We start from the raw sequence: 11,490 nt of genomic DNA, 5'->3' as shown, positions 1-11,490 counted from the left end.
TCTAAAACTGGATGTGAAATGTGATGAAGGCTATAAGTGAGAGGTACCTGGTGTTATGTGAGCTACGGTAGGGGGATGTGATGAGTTGAGTAGGTAAGGGGATACTTTCTTGACAAAGTGACACATGAGAAGAGATGAGAAGGATGAGGAGGCATTAATCAGTTGCAAACTAAACAGAAGGACATTTCATGCAGAGGGGCAGCATGGGCAATGTGCCGTTGTAAGTATGCAGGCCTGAAAGGGGGTCACTGTGGGCTGGATGATTGAGAATGAAAGGAAGGAGGTGTAAGACGAGGCTGCAGAGATCATGCTCCATCCTGCCCAGGGGATGCCCTGCCCTGCAGACTAGCGCACCCATTGTGCCAGTGCACAACAGGATGAGAAGTTTGCTCTAGAATGCAAGTCAACACAGTGCTTCTTTCATCAAGAAAGTCTTGCCTGTTAAACTAAACAGTATATCTAGTGGACATATGATTTACATTCTGAAGCAAGCTCCTTATCTTACAGAACGGCAACAGTTCTCCACCGGAAGCCAGCCTGTGACTCCACATATTAGACCACTGTGAGGAGGTGTGCCTTTATCCTAAGAGAAATGGACAGTCACAGAAGCATTTGAAGAGGAGGTGGTGGTGCCTGCGTCATGGAACATGGATTGGAAGGCAGCCAGAGTCAGCAGAAAGAAGACGAGGAAGTGCATGTCTGAACCCTTACTTTCTTGGTGAAAGAAGAGGTAACCTCTTCAGGTGAGAGAGCAAGGACACAGAACAGAGTCTAGTGGGACATGAAAAGAGTGGAGAAAGAGTCATTTTTAACAGCCCTAAGTAAGGGAGTAAAAAAAAGAAATGGTCACCAATGTCAGTTAAAATAAGACAGCCTATGTTGTTGACATAGCTCTGTGACTGCATCTAACAAAACGCATTGCTCTGAAAGCAGGTCCAGAGAAGATGAATGTTATAGATGAGCAAAAAACATCTCCACTGAGGTTTCATGGGAAGGTAAAATGGCTTGGCAGTCTGGGTATAATGTTGTCATGATAGACAACTTGACATTTCCTGTCAAGTACAGGGAATCAGAGGTAAAATGATAAACTGTATTCTAGTCAAACTTACACTCATCAGAGCCTGAAAGGAGGAGAGCCCGTGTCTTTTACTGACCAGTAGCCATGTCCCTCCCAGGTCAGGTACCTGCAGGGAAGCCCAGGCATCTTGCCTTGGGCCAAGCATGCACCTGGCTTGTCAGAGGGTCCCAGAGGTGTTGTGGGGATGCAGCTTTTGCTCACCATGTTCAGGGAAGCTAGAACTCACCAGATGCTGAAAGGAGAACCAAAGCCACTACTAAGCCATAATTAAATGTAAGGAGGGAAGAGATGATCAGGCAAGCCTTGACTGCCAGGCAGAAAATAGGGAAGCTCGAGGAAAACATATTTTGAATTAATATGTTAGATGATTAATTAATATGATGAAGCTTCACTGAGATTCATCTGTAGGCAGTAGCCACAAGGTGCTAGTCATGACTTATATGGAGAATAGATGAGACAGTTCCAGGAGTCATTAGTCAGCACTTGCTCTGTACCAACACTGTGCTAGGCATAAGGAATAAAAGGATGAATGAGACATGGTCCCTGCCTTCAAAGGGCTTATAGTCTATGGAAGGAAAACTATCCAAAAAGATGCTTATCATTGGAGACACAAAGTTTTATGATACAGGGATGTCAGGGAGCAGAGTAGTGAGGCACTAAAGAAGCAGGGGAGGAGAGATGAGGGTTAGGGAAAGAAGGTCTCCTAGGGAAGATGGCCCCCAACCTGAGGCTGGGAAAGAAGCAGATGTCAGCTCACTGAAGAGCAAGCAGAAGAGGAGGGTCTTAAGTAAAGAAGCAGCATCTGTAAAGGCCAGGGCAGGAATGATAGAACATCAGAAACTACAAGCTGGTCCACATGTCTAGAGAAGACATTCAGGAAGGAATGTAGCCAGAAGGCAGACAAAAGAGGTAGTCAAATCGTGAAGGAGCTCATATGCCAAACTAAGGAACACAGATCTGATGCTGAGGACAATGAGAAATATGCAGCTTTCCAGGAGGCAGTTTGATGTATGGAGACAGTTATCTTTTTTAGAAGACATCGCCCTGGAGGCAGGAAGTTAAGCCTGAACAGGAAATAAGATCACCCAGAGAAACTGTGAAATGTCCGAAGGGGTGGATGCTGAGGATGGGAACCTAAAGAACACCTACATTGAAACTGGGTAAGCCAGAGACACCCAAGAGTGAGACTGAGAAGAAGGAAGTAGAGAGGGATAAAAACAATAACTGACTTGATGGAAAACATAGAAGAGGGAGCTTTAAGAAGACAGGAGACAACTACATTAAGTGAAGCTGGAGAATTAAAAAAATGGATGTAACAACACAGAAATCATACTCAGAAGGATTCCCACTCTCACCACTTACATTCAACATAGTCTTGGAAGTCCCAGCTGCAGCAATCAGAGAAGAAAAAGAAATAAAATGAATCCAAATTGGAAAGGAAGAAGTAAAACTGTCCCTATTTGCAGATGACATGATACTACACAAAGAAAATCCCAGAGCCACCAGAAAACTACTAGAGCTCAACAATGAATTTGGTAAAGTTGCAGGATACAAAATTAATACTTAGAAATCTGTTGAATTTCTATTCATTAACAATGAACTACCAGAAAGAGAAATTAAGGAAACAATCCCACTTACCATTGCATCAAAAACAATAAAATACCTAGGAATAAACCTACCTAAGGAGGCAAAAGACCTGAACTCCAAAAACTATAAGACACTGATAAAAGAAATTGAAGGTAACACAAACAGATAGAAAGATATTCCATGTTCTTGGATTGGAAGAATCAATATTGTTAACATGACCATACTTCCCAAGGCAATCTATAGATTCAATGCAATCCTTATCAAAATGCCAATGGCATTTTTCACAGAACTAGAACAAAAAAAATTTTGAATTTGTATGGAAGCACCAAAGACCCCGAATAGTCAAAACAATCTTGAGAAAGAAGAACAGAGCTGGAGGAACCATGCTCTCTGACTTCAGACTATACTACAAAGTTACAGTTATCAAAACAGGATGGTCCTGGCACAAAAACAGACATATAGATCAATGGAACAGGGTAGAAAGCCCAGAAATAAACCCATGCACTTATGCCAATATATGAAAAAGAGGGCAAGATTATGCAATGAAGAAAAGACAGTCTCTTCAATAAGTCGTGCTGGGAAAACTGGACAGCTACATGTAAAAGAATGAAATTAGAACATTCTCTAACACCATATACAAAAATAAACTCAAAATGGATTAAAGAGCTAAACGTAAGACTGGATACGATAAAACTCCTAGAAGATAACATAGGCAGAACACTCTTTGATATAAATCACAGCAATATTTTTTTGGATCCATATCCTCAAGTAAAGGAAATAAAAGGAAAAATAAACAAATGGGACCTAATTAAAGTTAAAAGCTTTTGCAAGCAAAGGAAATTATCAACAAAATGAAAAGACAACCTACTGAATGGGAGAAAATATTTGCAATGGATAGGACCAATAAGGGATTAATAGCCAACATATATAAACAGCTCATAAAACTCAACATCAAAAAAACTACCAAGCAGATTAAAAAATGGGCAGAAGAACTGAATCGACATTTTTCCAAAGAGGAAATGCAGATGGGCAACAGGCACATGAAAAGATGCTCAACACTGCTAATCATCAGGGAAATGTAAATCAAAACTACACTGAGGTATCACCTCACTCCTGTAGGAAATGCTATCATCAAGAAGAGCACAAACAACAAATGTGGGCAAGGATGTAGAGAAAAGGGAACCCTGGTACAGTGTTGGTAGGAATGTAAGTTGGTGTAGCCACTGTGGAAAACAGTATGGAGGGTTCTCAAAAAACTAAAAATAGAACTACCATATGACCCTGCAAGTCTACTCCTGGCTATATATCCGAAAAAAACAAAAACACTAATTTGAAAAGATACATGCACCCCACTGTTCGCAGCAGGAGTATTTACAATTGCCAAGGTATGGAAGCAACCTAAGTTTCATGAAGAGATGAACGGATAAAGAAGATGTGGTACATATAACCAATGGCATACTACGCAGCCATAAAAAAGAACGAAATTTTGCCGCTTTCAGCGACATAGATGGACTTGGAAGGCATTATGCTAAGTGAAATAAGTCAAAGAAAAACAAATACTGTAGGATATCACCTACATATGGAATCTTAAAAATACAACAAACTACTGAATATAATAAAAAAGAAGGAGACTCACAGATATAGACAACAAACTAAAGGTTGCCAGTGCGGAGGTGGAAGAGGGGGCAATACAGGCGTGCGGAAGTGAGAGATGTAAACTACTGGGTGTATGATAGGCTCAAGGATGTACTGTAGAACACAGGGAATATAGCCAAAATTTTGCAATAACTGTAAATGTAAAGTAACCTTTAAAAATTATATAAAAGTTTTTTCAAACCAGAAATCATACTGAAAATTGGAAACAATTTAAATGTCCATGAACAGGGAAATACACATATAAATTATTGTATTTCCCTACATGGGAATCCTACATAGCGAGGAAAGTACATGAACTACACAGATCTTTAACGGTCAGCATGGATGAACCGAGCAAAGATAACACTAAATAAAGTGTTATCTAAAGATAACACTAAATAAAGCAAGTAACAAGAGAAAACATAGTAGAATACTATATGCTGTTTAAGAATACTTAAAAACGTAGCCTAAATATAAAGACATCCACGGCAGTGATGAAGACCAAGTTCAGAAGAGTGGTTACCCAGGGTCAGCTGGGGAGTGGCTGTGTTTGGGAAAGTGGTTATAGCAGCCTCTTCAACAGGAATGGTAATGGTTCACTTCGCACGCTGGCTGGAGGATGGAGGAGTGTCTGCGATGTTATAACGTTAGCACGCTGCATGTAAAAGCCATTGATGACCACATCTAGGGTATCTGATGCGTGGGAGCTGGTAGTGGGTGGAGGCATCCAGAAGGTGGTGGTAGAAGAGGAACGTTGTACACGTTAACGCCTAAGGCCTGACCAGAGGACGACCACTGTTCTAGAAACTGGACACAAGTCCAACTTCTACTGCCAATATTAAAAGACAAACTGAGGCATATTTAAAATGTTAAGAGTTTATGTGAGCAAAAATAGATTCAATTCAGGCACCACCAAAGCGGAAGTGGTGAGGAGCACTCCAGCCACAGGAGCTGCAGAGATTTTTTATTTTAAAAGGGCAGAAGCAAAGCAAGGAAATTACTGACTTGCTATAGCTTTAAAGCCTAGTTGGTGGTTTGTGCTGATTGTCCTCAGCGGTGTCCTTCACCCTGAGGCGTTGACAGGCTTAGATTTTGGTTGGTTTACGTAGGCGGCCACATCACTAGAGCCACCGCAGGCTAACGGCCTCCTTGCAGGGTTACATTTACTAACAGCAGTTGTCTGAGTCCTTCCTCTTACTCAGTCACTTCACTTCCTACGCCTCAGTTTCTCTTCTGTAAAGTGGATATTCAGTAGTAAATTCTCTGTGGAATTGTCAGTACAAAACAAAGTGATTATTAGTAACCACGATCATGTCCTGAATGCATGGAACACGTCACCATTTGCCAACCACCGTGTCAAGTCAGCAGAAACTACAGAAATTAAGAGCTCTCCGCAGAAATTCACACACCCGTGCACCAGGTAACGGACCATAGGCAGACGTTCATTCAGCCTTTCATGTGTCCCTCACGGAGTGCACGCTCTCTCCTCGGCGGGGCGAGCACAGACAATTATCGGGAGTTTAACTACTTTTAAAATGCGCTGATACAACCATGTCTCACTTTTGTTTGGATGAGTCAGCAAACACTTTTTGGAAACCCCAAATTCTCCACACTTGCTACCTTTCGCACCGCCCTAATATCGGAGTTCCCGCCCCTGCTCCTCAGGCCGCGTCCCCATGGGAGGCGGGGCTGCGTGGTGAACGCACGGCGAGTTCGCTGACGTCCTCGAGCCCGCCCCCACGGGGGTCGCGCGCAGGCTTCAATTGCAACCCGACGGCGCGGAGGCGGTTGAGGTCCGCGTCAACTGCAGGCTTTGCGGGCTAGAGGTGGAGCTGGAGCGCGGCATCAAGGGGCAGGCCTAGCTGGGGCCCGTGGCCCTGCGTCTTCTGGCTGCGACGCCGTTCCTGCGCATGCTGCGGGGCCGCAGCCGCCGGGCGGTGGGCGCCCAAGGGGCCGGGAGGCGAGCCGTGGCCCCCAGGCAGGTGTGGGCATCGTATCCGCAGCCAGCGTCCCCGAGGCCGCGTTCGGGCCATGATCACTCGGTGAAGCTGCGCCGCGACAGCGCGGCCGACTTCTCGCGCTGTGAGGATCTGTGCGCGCTGCAGGACTCGGTGCCTCTGCCCGCCGTGCGCGCTTCCTTCCGGGAGGGCCTGATGGAGTTAACGCCGACCGCCTCCGCGGGATGAACTGGGCGCCGCTCCTGGGCACCGTCTGCCCCTGATCTGTATCCAGAGCTTCTTCCAGCCACGGCTTGGCGAGACAGGTTTGTAGTTCCTGCTTCCATGGTCTCTCGTGTGGGCGCTGCGAAGCGGGGTTTTAGATGGTACAAGGTGGTGGGTGGGCACTAGAACCGGTGCCCAGTGCCCGGGTGTGCGTGCACTAGACGGGGCGTGCGGCCTAGGACTCCTGCCATCTCGGTGACCCCGGCCTAGTGCCTTAAGGCTTCTAGGTCTCAGTGTTCTCATCTGTAGCATGGGTGCCCAGTGCCCGGGTGTGCGTGCACTAGACGGGGCGTGCGGCCTAGGACTCCTGCCAGCTCGGTGACCCTGGCCGAGTGCCTTAAGACTTCTAGGTCTCAGTGTTCTCATCTGTAGCATGGGCTTAACAGGACCCAGTCTCTGTGGCAGTTACAAGGATGCGCTGTGTTCATGCTTGTAGGCTCTATCTACACTGCAGAACACTTAGCACAGTTTGGAGCATCGTTAATTGTTCCACAGATGTTACCTGGTCTGTTGAATGATTTTGCCTGGTACACACCAAAGCGATTAGGAAATGGATATATCCCAGCTCCATTTCCTTTCCATTAAAACAGGGCTCAGGAAAAAAAAAAGTTTTTTTTCAATAGTCGTATCATATAGTGCAAAGAGCACCGGTGTGAAGGCAGGTTAGGGTTTGAATTCCAGGGCTTATGCTCTCTGTAGCCTGGGCAGGTTTCTTTTGCACTACAATCCCCACACTTGTAAAATGATATTAATAACCACTCTTTCTGTGGGTTCTTAGAGTTAATTAAGCAGGTTATGTGTGTAAAGTATCCTGGCACTTGAATGAGTTGTCAGAACCAAGGGCTGCTGGGGACGATGCTTCTGCCCTAGGTAATCTTCCCTTCTACTGGGTGGCAGGTAAACACAAGCACAGTAGTCAGTGCTCTGGAAGAAGTGAGTTCTGGTGCTACAGAGCACAGAGTCTCTTTTTTTCTTTAATTTAATTTTTATTTTATATTGGAGTATACTTGATTTACAATATTGTATTAGTTTCAGGTGTACAGCAAAGTGAGTCAGTTATACATGTATCTATTTCTTTTCAGATTCTTTTCCCATACCGTTTGTTATAGGATATGGAGTAGAGTTCCCTGTGCTATGCAGTAGGTCCTTGTTGATAATCTATTTTATATATATAGTCGTGTGTATATGTTAATGCCAAACTCCTATTTTATCCCCCCCATCTTTCCCCTTGGCAGAGCACAGAATCTTGGAAGGGAAAGTTCAGGGTAGATTTCTTGGAGGAGGTGCCATCCTTTCTAAGGATATGTAGAAGCTCCTGGGGTGGCAGGAGAAAGCAGTGTGTGTTAAAAGTTTGAGAAATATAAGCAAATATGGGAAAACTAATGTACAGGACTGGAACTCAGGGTTTGGGAAAGAAATGAGAGTTGATACTGGAAACCTAGTGGGGCCCAACACAAAGGGGTCTTGTTTGTCCTGTCAGAAGTTTGGATGTTTATCCTGAAGGCTGTGGGAAACACCAAAGAACAGTGAAATGGAATTCTGGCTTAGAGGCTCACTTGGACCTCCATGTGAAAGCAGTTGATTGGGTGCAGGGTGAATTGTAATCTAAGGGTCCCACTTAAGTTATAACAGGTGGGACTGGATTTTGCAGATCTGAGAGAAAATGGGTGAGGCCTGGTGACCAGTTAGAAAAGGGAGGGCAGCAAGCGTGGGTGACAGTTTACCGCTGCATGTTTTTGAGAGATACAGAGCACAGTAGAAAGGGATTGGGGGTGGCGAGAGGATCTTACTTCATCTTCAGTGCTTTAGAGGGGCCTGGTAGACAGGTCTGGGCCCAAGGTACAGATCTGGGCTTTTTGAGAGGACAGGAAGGCATGGTAGAGACTTAGGTTATCTACAAGAAGGTCCAAAGAATCATAGGTCTGAGAGTTGCTGCTATTGGTTTGCCCACACAGAGTTAGTGCATACTAGCTACCCAGCGTGTGCTCTGCACAGAGGCATGTAGTCTGAACTGTGCTTGGCCAAGCCTCATGGGGCTCTTTGGCCCTGAGGAAGGGGAGCTTTTTGTGAACCCTCCCTTTATCTAATTGGTCCTTCAGCAGCGGGGCGCCTTTTTCTAATCAGCGGAGGCACCCTTACTCAGCCAGTGGTAGCTTAACCAGAGTAATAAGTTAGAAATCAAAAGAAATTATAGCTGGAAGGGACCTTAAAGGCCGCTGTACTTAATTTTGCCTAATGTTTTACATTGAATGTAAGAAAAATTTATTACAGAGCCCATTCTCTTCAGAGTTCCTTCACTGAACCTTCTTTATGTCTTGCATCCAGTGGGTCTAGCTTGTGATTTTGACCTCCTCCTATATTTGTTTCTTCATCTATATTACATTTTGCCCGGCAGAAACTATGGCAGAAGCTCCTGGGCGGTTTCACAGCTCCTGGGCTCAGTTCCTCCAAGTTCATCTGCCTACTCGGGTTGAGTGATCTGCTAACATAGAAAGATACGCCTAAAATAATGCTGCTATTGGTTTGCCCACACAGAGTTAGTGCATACTAGCTACCCAGCGTGTGCTCTGCACAGAGGCACCCTGTCTGAACTGTGCTTGGCCAAGCCTCATGGGGCTCTTTGGCCCTGAGGAAGGGGAGCTTTTTGTGAACCCTCCCTTTATCTAATTGGTCCTTCAGCAGCGAGGCGCCCGTGTGCTCTGCACAGAGGCACCCTTACTCAGCCAGTGGTAGCCCCAGGCCTCATCACCTGTGGGATACAAGCCATGCTCTCTCCCAGGCTTGCTTCGGCCAACATCTCTATTTTCATTTCTGTCTCTTCTCACACTTGGACCCCTGGCCTTTAGTCATCCCCACCTGCAGTATTTACAGTGCCCAGCAGGTGTCAGACTTGAGTGTCATTGCACAGATGCTCCCTCTGCAGTTAAGGCACCTCCTCCTCCAACTCTGCGTAGCCTCATCTTTCTAGATTGTACTTCAGGGTTATCATGAAGCCGTCACTTAGATATAACTTTTTGCCTCCATAGGAACCTCTGTGCATAAAGGTTATGATTCTTTATCTCGTGATTGAAATTTTGAGTTTACACATGTCCCTCCTTAATGAAGGCTTTAAGGGCAGGAGTCGTTTCTAATCCTTAGCACAGAGTGATTTCCTACACACCATGTTACTTCCTGTCTACCTTTTCTTGGTGTTGTTCATGCCTGGATTGTCTCCTATACCTGCTCAAACCATGGTCCATTCTCATTTGTACCATGAAAGTTTGTCATGCTGGATACTGTCACAAGGGCAGGAGTCGTTTCTAATCCTTAGCACAGAGCAGATGCTTTTTTTTTTTTTAGATGATTTTTAATGATGATGAAATATATGGTTTAAATCACTCATTTTACAATAATTTTGCTTTAGGTTGTGACAGAAATAAAGTTTACAGAAATCGTGTTCCAGTGATAAGAAATAAAGATGTGACCTTCCAGTTGTGTAAAGCTCTTAAATGCTGTGTAAGTGTGTCGGGTGCGCTAAGGAACCTGGAGCTAAGTGGGCTAGTTGTGAGAGAGAGAGACTTAACTATGTTAACAAGGGTAAGCCTTCATTGTGTCCTGCCAAAATTTGATAGTTGCTTTTGGGGTAAACTAAACGAGTAAAATTTTAAACTCTTCCTCCACATTAAAGGGATTGAATAAACTGGCCACCTTGGTGCACCTGTGTCCTGTGAATGGTCCAGTTGGAGTTGGAGGTTTAGAAAGTGAGTTTCAGTCTTGTTTAAGTCTCTTCCCATCAGACTGGTTTCATGATTTCCTACACACCATGTTACTTCCTGTCTACCTTTTCTTGGTGTTGTTCATGCCTGGATTGTCTCCTATACCTGCTCAAACCATGGTCCATTCTCATTTGTACCATGAAAGTTTGTCATGCTGGATACTGTCACAACTAATTTTACTTAAGTTTGTGTTAAGCCACAAACCACACATTTTGTATATTTTCTGTTTTTTGTGTTTGTCTATATTTTTATGGTTTCTCTTCAAGAAATGTTATGGGGAGGGAAATAACAAGATGTAAAGAGCAAAAAAGTCATCATTCTCTTTAAATTGTTAGAACTGCTATCTGCAATCATAATTATGATGCACTGTGGTTTGTGTTAAAATAGGAAATACATGTAATGTCCCCTAGGAGCAGCAAACTTAGTGGTGTTATTGGGGGTGTGTCATGGAAGTAATCACAAAGCAGGTGACTGTTGGTTGGGGTCCTGAAACATTAGCGTGTGTTCCCTGTGTCCAGTAGTGGTCTGGAGGGGTAAGGAAGCCTGCCTTTCAATTTGAGGGAGCGGAGGGTTTGAGGTCCTCTCTCTCATATTGCTCTAGTATACTGCATAGCACCTAATAAAATACTGGGTTTATAGTTGATGTTTAAATCACTGATTGATAATCAAGATTGGGATGTATCTTTGGAAATGAAAATAGGAAGAATCTTATGTTTTTTTATTTTTTTCTTTTTTTTCCTATATCTGAAAAGGTGTGTAGTACTTTGCTGAGTGGTTGGGAATAAAATTTGCAGTATTCAGTGTATTCAGTTTTAGTATCTAAATAGAATTAAACTGTTGCTGTAAACTGGAATAACACTTTGTTACTGACAAGTTTTAGAATGCATCGGTTCATCAATTACCTGTTTGGGAAGATTATAGTTAATGATTTTAAGAATGTGGCTATAAATCTCCAATTGACTCAAGAAAAGCAAATAAGCCAAGATTGACAAATGTATAGGCTCTTCATCTTATTGTGTGTGTGTGGTTTTTTTTTTTTTTCCTTTTAGTTATTTGTCAAGGTATAAATAATTCTATCACACTTAAGACAAGTTAAGTAAACTTCATGGGGTATAATCTGACATGGCAGGGAGCAGATCACATGGCCTAGATCTTAAAGGTGATTTTATGTTTAAACTTTCATGAAAACATATGTGATTGAAGCACATTAATA

This window comes from Physeter macrocephalus, chromosome 16 (genome assembly GCF_002837175.3).
Source record: "Physeter macrocephalus isolate SW-GA chromosome 16, ASM283717v5, whole genome shotgun sequence".
Classification (NCBI taxonomy): domain Eukaryota; kingdom Metazoa; phylum Chordata; class Mammalia; order Artiodactyla; family Physeteridae; genus Physeter; species Physeter macrocephalus.
Note: the sequence above shows the minus strand (reverse complement) of the source record.